Raw genomic sequence first — 12,509 nt, forward strand, 5'->3', positions numbered from 1 at the left:
CCCGTTAACAAAATTTTTTGCCCTTTCCACACAACGCTTTTTATTTAGAATGTAACTTAGGGCTTTGTATTTTGAAATGCGTCAGACCTTAGTTTAAAGCAGCTGAAATTTATCAATAAATAAAGTTTCAGGTTGATTAGAAGTTGGAAAATTTCAATAGTTTTGAAAAGAGTTAGTTGGGGAGGTATGAGAGAAAAGGTTTTCTTAAGAGGAAACATTGAGGAGCAAGGGAAGAGTGAGGTGTAGGAGAGATGCAAGAAGATAGGGGAACTTTGTATTGTCTGATGCAATGGGTGAGCGAGGAGGAAGGGTAGGTACTAAGGAAGTAGAGTTTGGAGTGACTCTAGAATAGCAAAGATTTTTCCTGGGAGTGGGAGGGGCCAGTAAGGAGCAGAAGGAAGAGATACTGGGGGAGATGCAGCAATATCTTGGGGCAGAATGGGAGGGTAGAGAAACAGCATAGGGAGCAGGAGAGAAACCTCATCGATGTGCTTCCTGTTGGCCTCGCGTAAAGTGAGGCAAGTTTTAAATCTGAGAACAGTTACCTCAAATTCAATCTTGTAGGCAGGGCAGCTCCTATAAAAACATTATAGTAGCCCCACCCTTATTGGCACACAAGCGAGCCCCCCCCCCCCCCACACACACACACACACACATCATATGCCCGGTGTTGCTGTTAGGAGGGGGCTTAGGAGGTGGAGACTGGGACCCAATATTGGCGATAAACCTCTGCCTTGGGCCTCTCCCTTTGGGCCTCTGCCTGGGGCCTCAGCCCTCAACTCGACTAATTTTGCACGGTCTTTTACTCTTCCCCTTTTTTTTTCTCCTCTCTACTCCAACCTCTCCTACTATCCATTTCCTAAGGTGTGAGAGCCATGTTGAAAGGCTGACTTTGTGATAGTCCTCCTGTTTAGTTGTCTAGCCCTTGCCCTTCAAGAAGGGGGATTATTTCTCTCCCCAAATAACCTAGGCATAAAAATGGCCAGTAATGAAGACATTGTACCATAACAGGGTATTGAAGCATACCCTTCTATCAAGTAGCCCCACTGATTTAAATTTTCCCGCTTCTCCGATCACAGGCTTCCCCCTTTGACCACGACTCTGAAAAACTGCAAAATACCATCCCCCCAAAGCCTACTATCACATCAGTCCAGTCCATATCAACCGTCCAGGTCAATACTCAATCTCCAGGAAACATTCTCCTCTCCCAACATCCTCTACTTCCTCTACTCCAGTACTTTGTTTAGCCCTGCCAAATGGGTGGATTTTTCGTACCCCCCCCCCCCCCTTACTCTGAAAACACATCTCTTACAGTAATTTCTTCCAAATATAAGTAGGCATTTCCTTCCGCAGCTGCCCCGATGTCACAGTTACATCCGAATCCCAAAACTATAGCATTATCAACCCTACTTTTTCACTGGCAAACCCGTTCTTGTCCAAAATCATCCCCAATATTTGCACCGGTCTCCATCTCCCCGACTAACTGTCCTGTCTACAAGGATTAGTCGATTGTAGAGAAGACTTACTCGCCTGCCTCGTGATCATAATACAGTATGATTACAATGCCCCCCCCCCCTGACGCCGTCGTAAGCCACCCCAATATGCCAGAGATTACATTTCGTAGGCTTCCCCCTTTTATGTTAACATTGGCGGAATCTCCTCCCTGACCAATAATATCTACTCCCCCCCCCGTTCACGTTAAAAGACCAATGACCTCTTTGTGCCCAACATGGTCATAATCGATCAAACTGCTCTGCACATCCATGCACATGTACTAGTGTGGTTTATATCCATAAAGTACTTTATAGGGGATGCCCTATCTACTTCTCCCCCTCCCACCCAAGTTGTTTCTACATCTTTCCCCCGTATCTCTTCCTTATCCCACTTTACTCCCTCCCTCTCCCGGTCAAATTCTTTTTCCATTCTAAATCCAGACACCCAATCTCCACTTTCCCAGACACTCCAATTACTACTTCTTCCTCCCACAAGACAAGCTAAATGCTCTTTCCCATCATCTGCTTCCTTCCCCATCCTCTCCATCAACCTCTTCCTCCACACCTCAGACATTAGTTTCCTATTCTCCCCCTCATAAAAAAACCTTTTGTTTCTCAGACCTCTCCAACCAACTCCCTTCAGTAACTCTCGAAGACATTCAAAACTATTTAATCATGACCCAAGATAACATGTCTACACCTCATCCATCCTCCAGTCTCCCATCCCTTCTACACTCAAAGTAACTGCCAAGATCCACCTTCCCCCCTCTCCCTCCCAACATATCCCATTTTTCCCCTGCTTTAGCTGCATTATTCCCCCCTTCCTTCTCCCTTATCCCCCCGCTCCCCTCTGGATACACATGTAACTCTTTGTCACATCAGCCCCCTTCCCTGAAATCTCCCCTCCTGACATTTTTCCTGAAACTGTGATCTAATTGCCTTAAACCCATCTCATTTGCTAACCCTACCTTACCCTACGGAATGCTATACGACTTCTGACATATAGCACATTTAATCATCAATAACCCCCCTCTACCTTCTCACTATTACTCCTTTTCATAGTGCTATATGACCTATGATATCTAGCTCGTTTATTTTTCTTCGTAGCCATTATCCCATAAACAAGCGAAGGCAGCGGGTTTGGAGCGACAGTGTTTGGTATTTTTGATCAGACGCCAACATTTCGACATTGAAAATGGAGGGGTCGAAATGATCGGACAGGGTAAGGATAAGTCCGATATTCGAAGTTTAGCGTCGCCCGGGCTATGCCATGAGGGGGGCCCGGTCTGTGTCGACTAATGCCGACTCGCCCCACGTGTGTCAGCTGGTGCTGACTCGGCTGAACTAGTCCTTACCCGCCGTGGTGCCCAGCTACAGCATTAACCTCCCGGCGACAATTGCAACTTCTCGCGCCTGCGCGGGGCGCGAACCGCCGACCCCTCGAATGAGAGGCCGACACGTTACCGCTGTACTAAAACCCGGGGGCTCAGAGAGGGCAAAACTCTCCCCTAATATTGCTTCTTGGTGGAAGTCATGTCTGCGAAAGGTAATCTTGGCAATACTGATGTAGGACTAGGAGGAACGTGTAAACACTATACTGATTTCTCCATCAGAGTCATTTAGGCAAGCAAAAAGGTTGTATTCACAGTCTGATCAATCTTCGCCGTAGACAGGGCAATCAGTATAAACATTAAGGTGGGTGGGTGAGGCCCGGGCAGGTATAGGTTTGCGAGGTCATTCTGGGTAGACTGTACACAAGCTTTGGGGTTAATGTAACCGTGAACGATCGGAATGGCTGGGGGAAAGGAAAACTTTGTCTACTTGTGAGAAAACATTATTGGAAAACGGCGAATTATGTAAGGAGCTGTAGTGAGAATCGCAAAAAATCGATGTTTTCTAAAGGCTGAGTGATGATCTGGGGTGGGTCAGTAAGTATCAGTAAGTAGAAGCAGCGTTCAGATTCGTGATAAAATGAAAGCCAGGGGTCAGGAACCGGAAAAGTTAAAGTCAGTGGGGCTAGTGACAAAGGAACAATTTTCAATGCCCCTAACAAAGGTACAAAAATCATCATGGTGTCTGGAGTATGTGGGAAGAGAAATGGTTTACTCCTCAAGGTCCCATGAGAGGTAAGGGCTGAGGCCGTTCAGGACTGACCCAAAAAACCCGCCGTCTCGCACATCATAGAAGTGAACAGAAGAAGGGATGAGAGAAGAGAAGGAAAGGGAAAATGGAAGAAAAGACCGTGCAATATTATTTAAGCATAGGACAAAGTAAGGGAAATCCCCAAAAATTAGATTTCATTCTCTGTCTCCTAAGCCTCCTTCCCTGATTTCAACGAAATGGGATGTGGGGGGGGGGGCGAAATAAGGTTTATGTAAGTAATGCCAAGGTCTAAGTTTTGGGGGGAACCGGGGGTATTAACCCGGGGGGGAGGAAATTTCCCCTTTTTAATGCTTTTTAATCATTTCAAAATAATTGGAAAAATTTTAAATAAAACTTAAAAATTTACGTTTTTTGGGTTTTTTGGGGGAAAAAGTTTTTTGTTGTAATTTTTTATAAAATAATATAAAAAAAAATTTTTAGAAAATATTATATTTTAATTAAAATTTTTAAAAACCTAAAGGGAACAAAAACCCCATACTTTAAAAAAAAATTTTTTTTAAAAAAAAACCCCAATATTTTTAAAGGGAAATTTTTAAAAAAAAAAAATTTTTTAAATATTTTTGGGGGGGGGGAAAAAAATTAAAAGGTTCAATTTGAAAATAAAAGGGGGGTTTTAAAACCCAAAATTAAATAGGGGGGAAACAAAAAATTTTCATTTTAAAAAAAAAAAAATTTGGTTTAGTTTTAAAAAAAATTTTTATTAAGGGTATGGGGGTTAACTAGGCCGTTAGGAAAAAAACATTAAATAAATAAAAAAAAAAAAAAAAAAAGAAAGGAAGGGAAAAAGAAAATTTTTTAAATATAAAAATAAAAAAATAAAAATTTTAATTTTTTTTTTTTAAAATTTTTTGGTTTAAAAAAAATTTTTTTAAAAATAATTTATTAATTATATAATTAATTTATATATTGGGCCCGGTGGCAATGTTAAACCCCAAGGTTTTTGGGGGGTTTTTTTTTTTTTTTTACAAAAATTTTTTTTTTTTAAAAAATTTTTTTAAAAAATTTTTTTTAAAAAATTAGAAGGGTTGGGGGGTGGTGTGTTTGGGGGGGGGGGGGGGGGTGGGGGGGTTTTGGGGGTTAAAATTTTAAAAATTTTAAATTTTTTTTTGGGGTTTTTTTAAAAAAAATTTTAAAAAAATACATTAAATTAAAAAAAAAAAAAAATTTTTTTTAAAAAAAAATTTGTTTTTTAAAGCCCCCAAAAAACCCCCCCAACCAAAAAAAAAAAAACCCCTTTTACAAAATTTTTAAAATTTTAAATTATTAAAAATTTATTTTTTTTTTTAAATTTAAAAATAATTATATATTTTTTAAAAGGGGGTTTTTAAAATTTAATAGTTAAATATATATTATACACATATATATAATTAAAATTTTATATTAAAAATTTATTATATAAAAATTTAATATATTTTTTAAAAATTATTAATTATAAAATTTTATATTATTATAATAATAATATATATATATATTATATATTAATATATTAATTTTTTTATATTATCTTATATGAATAAAAAAAATATTTTATTATATATTTATATATAATTATAATTACTAATATATATATATATATATATTTTAAATATATATATATATATAATTGGTTTTTGTTTTGTTTTTTTTTTTTTTTTTTTTTTATATATTTATTATAATCTTTCTATATTAATTATATTATATCTTATTTATTATATTTAATATATATTATATATATAATATTGTAATATTTTTATTATATATATATATATATATTATATATATATATAAATATATTAAATAAAATTATATTTTATTTTTTTTTATATACAAATTTGTGTGTAAAATTTATATTAACTATATATATTATATAATAATAATATTTATATTTTTGTATATTAGTATATACATATATTGTTTTCATTATATTTGTTATATATATACATAAAATTATGTATATTATATTAGTATAAAATTATATATATATTTATTTTATATATTATATTAATATAAAATATTAAATAATAAAAAATAAAAAAAAAATAAAAAAATAATATAATATATTTATTATATATATATTTTATAATAATTATTATTTTATATATATATGCAAGGGAACAACCCCCGCGCGTTTTTCCCTTGAGAAAGGAATTTTCACCTCGATTGCCTACTAGCCCTGGTGGCCAAGCAGCCCAAGTCGTGCGGGTCCCAACCCCGGATAAAATAGAGAAATGATTACCCAAAAAGTAACCCCCTTCCCCTGGAAGGAAAATGGGGCCCTACCCCTACCCACTCCAAGAGCTCACAACAGAAAACTACAATTAATATCAGCGTGACCACGGGGGGCTCAAACTGAAACTACCGTAACAAAAAAAAAAAAAAAAAAAAAAAAAAAAAAAAAAAAAAAAAAAAAAAAAAAATATATATATATATTTTATATAATATATATATATATATATATATATTTTAAATGTATGTAGTATATATATGTATATATAAGCATATATTATGCATATATATATGTATATATATACATATATGCATATGCATATATATTATATATATAAAATATTTTATATATATAATATATATATTATTTAGCATATATATATATATATATATATATATATATATATTATATATATATATTATATATATAATATATATATATATATATATATATATATATATATTATATATATATAATATTATATGCATATGCATATTTTATATGTGTGATGGGTATAAGATTACTCTATACCCACACATAGAAGAAATAAAAGGTTGGTGTCAAACACGGGCAGCTGATTCGATAACAATATATTAAAACTTCAATAAACACAGTATATAGGCACGATATAATATATATAATCACAGTATATAGACACGATATGATATATATTTGACAAGAAATGACTCTGGAAAAAAAGATCAATATTAGCACTAATCACAATTCGTGGGTGCAGGGAATTGGGGTTGGTGTGGGCAGTTCGAGGTCGGTAAGACCAAGTGTGTCCCATATATATATGCATATTAAAAATATATATATATATATAAAATTTTTATATATATAATTATATATATATATATATTTTATGTTTTCAGATTTTCTAATTGGGGAATGTGATGGGGGAGGTTTACTTTTAAAGGTGAAGGATGGAATTTATGTCCTCTTGGCTGGGAGGATGTCTTCAAAAACCAGTTTCAATCTTCATCTATTTGGTCTGTGGACCTTTCACTGAGTTCAAGGATGATCGTGTATTTCTGTACATATTCCAGTCTGCTCTTTTGTATACAAATTTGGGGGTACTTGATAATAGATATGGTTTATGCAGATTTTTGAATTAATGGGAAGGTGGACGCTCATGGAGGTTCCCTCCAAGGATGCGTGTTTGGCTTTAAAGTCTCCTGGAAAAAACACGCTTTGTTGAAATCCCCAGGAGGCGGGATTTTTTTTTCATAACATGTACGATCTTGTAGCACAATAAGTAGAGGGCTATTATTACATGTCCTCTTGTTGAGTCTATTTCAACTGTTTAGAATTCTCCGTAAAAATCGTTAAGGGTGTTATATGCTTGATGTTGTTTTTAATAAAACCTCAACTCTCATCATTCAGGATTATATCACGGTCAAAAAATCTTGTTCATTCTTGGTCAGATATGTCTGGTTTCGTAAACAAAGCAAAACATTTTAAAACTGCTTCCGGAGGAAGCTTGTACAGTTTCATGACGTCACTTTAGTAAAAAACCGCTGACATGGACGACACCTGTGACTGATTTCGATGAAGTTCTCTTGGGTAAATTCCCTGTTGTGTCGCCAAAATAGATGCCATACACTCCTACGCATTAGCTGGAGTATATTAATAGCTTTATTATTCTTAAGACAAATAAAGCTCCTTAGCACTATTATGGCCATCCTAGAAATGTTTGTAGGGCCCAATTTTATTTGCCCTTTTTTATTTTTATTATAAAACTCATAGTTTGAAAGTATCTTCGCTCTAAATCATAGTAATATTATTCTTTGAATAATATCGTTCTTAGCTACGGACGATTATTTTATCTTGTTCATAACCTTTGTGCTACATAGTATATCATTGATTTTTAAAAATTGTTATTCCATTATCTTAGTGAAAATCGAAGGTGAGGAAACATTTCCTAGATTCATTATCATTACTAGCAGCGTCCAGCGTGAGTTTATTCTTTTTTTTCTGTGTGTTTCAGGTGGGACTATTTTGACGAGGGAAGCAAAATTTGGCCCTTAACGCTGGTAGGTGTTAGCTTGTGCTCGTCCATTTTTTCTGCAGCGTAAGAGCAGGCTTCCCAAGGTTGCCCAAGGTGAGCATGGAAGAGAATGCCTATTACTTGAAAGGGGTTTTTGTAGACGGGTGTTTTCAAGGCTTGTTCGTTCGTAGTGGTTTCATTGAAGGCTGCTGTTTGTTTTGCAACATCGCTGTAGGGACGTTATTTTTTCTATTCGCTTTGCCTATTTATCCTTTTCTAAGTTTAAGTTTGCTGCTTTGCGGAGTTCGCCTTTGCCTGAAAGGTTCAAGGGCTTTCTCCGCAGTTGACGCTTTTGGGGGCTGCCCTTTGTTTGGCTTCCCTGCGGGTGTGGCAAGGGTTTGCACATCCATACATATTTTTTTTCTTTCTTGGGCATTTTTAAGTTTCAGCTTATCAGCATTTCCAACGTGACCCGAGGAACCTTTTATTATGCTAGGGCTTCTGCATGATAAAACACACCTTCCGCAATGCATAAGGGTGGTTTCCTTTGAATTTAGCCTTTAATGTCTTCTTTCGCTGCTGGAGAATACCCCGTCCCCAATTCCTCTCAGGACAGGGTTATCTTGGGCCCTTCCTTCGCGTGAGACTACTGCTGCAAATGCTTTTTCTTGGATCTTCTATTTTCATTTGGAAATCTAAATTTATACATTCGTCAGTTTTCGGTAATTGCAATGCAGTCGTCTGGAGCGTTAGAAAGGGGGAAATTTCCTTTGTTTTCAGTTCGTAGATCCTTTTGAGCTCCTCCTCTTCTCAGGGAGCCCCCGGCTTGGGATGTGGTTCTTAGCCCTTTTGTACAACGTGACACAAACACATAAGGATATATACTAAATGATGAAAAAGGGAAAAAAGCCACAATAAGAAACGAAAATATAACACGTTACTGTGTTTTGTTAATATAAGTACATACATAATCACACACGCGCAAAACACGCCACAAACAAACACACACACACACACACACACACACAACACACACACACAAAACACACACACACACACACACACACAACACACACACACACACACGCACTGTAAAAGGCTATCATCCTTAGTGCAATGGTGAACAGAGGGTAGTTATACTTGTTAACGGCTTTCACTCTTTATTCCTAAGAGTTGACAGACGCAGTATAAGAAACACACGAGACATGTCTAGTTATACAGGTAATCGCGGTATGCGAGTCCAGCCAGCTGCCCGGAGAGGGGGGGCGGAGCTGACCCTACCGCTTTGGGGTTTGCTTCACACGAACTCCCGGGTCAAACGAGGTGAGATATCAGATGTGACCTCCGCCCTCGCTGAGCGAAAGGTTATATTTGGGAAACTTTTGGATCCACGTGGAAAACAGCCACGTGGTCCACTGGTAACCGAAATAGAATTATCCACATCCTGTAACAGAAATAGAATTATTCCACATCCTATATTGCTCGGCCACCTATTCGCGCCTCGCCCTCGAGGCGCCTTCAAGGGTGATCTAACTTGGCTGGTCGTCTCGTTTTCATGCGTGGTCCTGGTGCATCCTTGTGGTTGCTCGTCCCTGTCGTCCTCATCCTCCTGGTCCTTGGTGTAATCTGTCCGTCCTCGATGTCCACACGTCCTCGAAAGTCTCGCACAGGTCCTCCTTGACTTCAGATTCGTCTAGACCTCCTCGTAGTCCTGGCCCAGGCTAAACTCGGTGGCGTCCTCGTCCACATGTCCTCACAGATCTCGTCCAGGTCCTTCTCGCGTCCACACGTCCTCGTAATCTTCATCCGGATCTATGGGCATCGGGACAGGGGCGGCATCTCGGGGCGGCTGATACCTGCACTACGAGCTCCTGGAGTTGACCGGATCTGCAGGCGTCAGCCAGGCGTCGCCTATGCACAGCATTCTGGGGCGACTGGTACCTGCGGCAAAGGTGCTTGTTCGCTGGATCTACGAGGAGTCTGGCAGGCAACGCCCATCCACTACACTGGGACGGCTTAACACCTTTTCTGACGAAAATCTCGGTCCGTGGGCCGATGGCGATCTTCGATGACGTCCTTCCCACGGCATCCTAAGGTGACCGGAACTGTAGCAAGTTCTCCTTCGGTGCCGTGTCGGTCCGACTGCAATATATAGTCGGGGAACCAGATCATACAGTAAGGGCCAGAGTAAGAGAAAAAGAAAGGCAACAGAGAAGAAGGGGTGTTATCTACCACTAGCCGGTTATTGAAAAAAAAAATTGCGTTTTTAATGTTGGTTTTTAATTTATTTTCCTCTTTTTTTTTACTTTGTGTTTTATTTTCACTAAGATAAAGAAGAAAATAGAAGAGGGAGACGTCAGTAGCGGTCTGCATAGACCTAGCTTGAACTACCAACCGTCTCTGATAGATATGAGAGTAAATAAGGGAACGACAACGGCAATCTGCGAAGATTTACTTGAACCACAGTCGTCCCACAGAGAAGAAATAGATGTAACTTGTACATCATCTTCGAGCCACTCATCACAACAGACAAAATTGCGGGCTAAAGAGATAGATAATAAATCTTTACACCGGCACTAAGACAGCAACCAACCATATTAATGAAAAGGGTCAGTGACTTTTGTCCTGTGTGTGTGAGTGAGGTGAGTGTGTGTGTGTATGCGTGTGTGAGTGACAGCTAGCGTGAATGAGAGGGGAAGCGAGAGTAACCTCATACAAAGAATGAATCACAAACACGAATATTAACGTTCACTATAACAAAACTGAAGTACATTAGCAATGCTAGCTATTTAAGATTATTTCAACTACCACATTGAATTCAACATTTAATGATATGCGACAGAATGTACGCATGAATGAATGGTGACATGAAAAAATATTCGCAAGCTATTTAACAAGCAAATCTACTCGGGGTCAGAAATCTGAACTGCCGAGGTACATGTCTAGCTAGGCATGCCAGACCTCATTAAAACTCATTAACGGGGGGATCCTATACCCAAATGCCATATATGATTGAGGCGACTCGAGGCAGGGAATATAAATAACCTGCTCTCTTCTGCGTATCTGTGATGGTTGCTTACAAAATTCCCTAAAGATATATAAATCTTCACGAATCAACAAACGCTTGGGGTGTACCCAAAACATGCAAGCGACTTGAGGAGGGTGAGAAAGGTGTGATTAATAAGCGAATAATGATTCTAGCTTAAACCCTAGGCCTACATTAATTAACGGACATAACTGCGGGTCACACCGACTCAAAAGGTGCCGAATGATTAACTTTGGTTCATTGTACCTACTTTCGAACGACGGAGCGCAGATCTATTAGGCGTTTACGCAATCACGGGGCAATATCGGGCAATCCTGTGCACTATGATATGGGGGAAGATCCTACTCTATATTCAAATAATACAATTTTAATGAAATTGCGTTACATGCCTCGTTCTAGGGGCCGATAGAACGTGTCACCAAAAACAATTTAACAATGCTATGGTTAATTCCCAAGGCGTCAACATAAATAACAACCAAATTACAGGGAACCAAGCTGTCAAGTTGATCCTTCCCATGTCGCTACCGACCGGGAAAAGAGAAAGTGAGGTCAGGTCAAGACGGGAAAACAATCTTTTTCTAATCCAAAGTGACCGCAAGCGAAAGAAAAGGGATGGTCAGGTCGGGGTGTGGGGAGGAAAAATGAAATGATATTCGTGATAAGATAAAATCACGAACGCGTTAAATTCGTTGCAGATGAAACAATATAAATCTCTAAAAACGAGAGAAAATAATTATTTACTTAACTAACGAACAATATTCATGTTTAATGATCACATACTCGATCGCACGGAAATGCGATCTGAGGTGAAGGGAATAGTGTGAGAACGCGCCATTTGCTGTTATTAGCACCTTTTAATCCAACAAAAAACAACAGCTTAACACATTTATGGGAGAAGGGAAAAGAAATAAGAAAAGGGGGCCCAAACGTGTACTTATGTTTTTTTTTTTTCTTAGCCATGTCTTGAAGTGGTCGAGTGGATTTTCTTCGAAGGTTTGCGTTCATGCTGCGAGCCGGAAGGACGCAGCGCCACCCTGCCACCAGATTGTAAAAGGCTATGCATACTCTAGTACAGTGGCTGACAGGGACGCAAAACACACGTAAAGGGGTGAACACACACTACGACGACGCTACGACTTGTCTAAAGGGGTTAAAAGCGCCGCGCGGAGGTCGCGGTCAGCTACCCGGAGGGAGAGGGCGGTGCTGATCTTGGGCTGATCTTAGCGCGCTGGGATCTTAGCACGAACTCCCGGTCAAACGAGGTGAGATATCAGATGTGACCTCCGCCCTCGCTGAGCGAAAGGTTATATTTGGGACTTTAGGATCCACGTGGAAAACAGCTACGTGGTCCACTGGTAACCGAAATAGAATTATCCACATCCTGTAACAGAAATAGAATTATCCACATCCTATACACACACACACACACACAACACACACACACACACACACACACACAAAACACCACACCCCACACACAAAACACACACTTGCACACATATATACATCACACAAACACCCCACCACACAACACACACCCACACCACACCAACCACACCACCCCACACACACACACCACACACACACCACAAACACACCCCACACAACACA

General features: G+C 38.7%; 1 pseudogene; it reads right to left on the bottom strand.

Annotated features, from left to right (window-relative positions):
• The window catches only part of LOC119577274, a 1,725-nt pseudogene extending 1,264 nt beyond the window's left edge, over positions 1-461 (bottom strand).
• Positions 462-12,509: the final 12,048 nt, after the last annotated feature.

The sequence above is a fragment of the Penaeus monodon genome, chromosome 9, assembly GCF_015228065.2.
Source record: "Penaeus monodon isolate SGIC_2016 chromosome 9, NSTDA_Pmon_1, whole genome shotgun sequence".
In the NCBI taxonomy this organism is placed as follows: Eukaryota; Metazoa; Arthropoda; class Malacostraca; order Decapoda; family Penaeidae; genus Penaeus; species Penaeus monodon.